The sequence below is a fragment of the Eptatretus burgeri genome, chromosome 9 (genome assembly GCF_056783735.1).
Source record: "Eptatretus burgeri isolate ZD-2024b chromosome 9, Ebu_testis_v1, whole genome shotgun sequence".
Classification (NCBI taxonomy): Eukaryota; Metazoa; Chordata; class Myxini; order Myxiniformes; family Myxinidae; genus Eptatretus; species Eptatretus burgeri.
This window is the reverse complement of record NC_140969.1, coordinates 73,565,696-73,566,208: the sequence shown is the minus strand read 5'-3', so window position 1 is coordinate 73,566,208 and position 513 is coordinate 73,565,696.

The following is a 513-nucleotide window of genomic DNA, read 5'->3' as shown; positions in this document are numbered from 1 at the left end:
ATCAGCCACATTTAAGTCGCATATGTTTGCTAGGTTTGTTTTTTTCTCACGTGTGAAAAATTTGTATGAATTAAAGAATATCGAATCATCAGCAGCAATGTTCAACAGCACATGAAGTTGGTAGATTTCCCGCAATCTGTCAAGTTGCTCTTGTGTGACCCGAGATGGTGGTGCAGTGACATTCTAATTTATTAGTTAGTAGATGTTAATGTGATAGTTTCACAACCAGTCGACTCGCCCATCCATCATTGTAAATGATTGTATAATTAATCATTGCTTTCACTATTGTACATTGTTTTACTCAAATACAATATTTGTATGATGCTGAGTCTTATAAATAAATCTTGACGATATTCGTAAATTGTCTTCAACCCCGAGCTTGTCTTTCAATAAGTCTAATATCGAGCTTATTGGAATACAGGGAAAATATACTCTATCCAACAAAGCAGGACACCTCAGATGTCACATACGCTGATGTGTGTAGCCTGGGTACAATTCCTGTCCTGTCCTGAG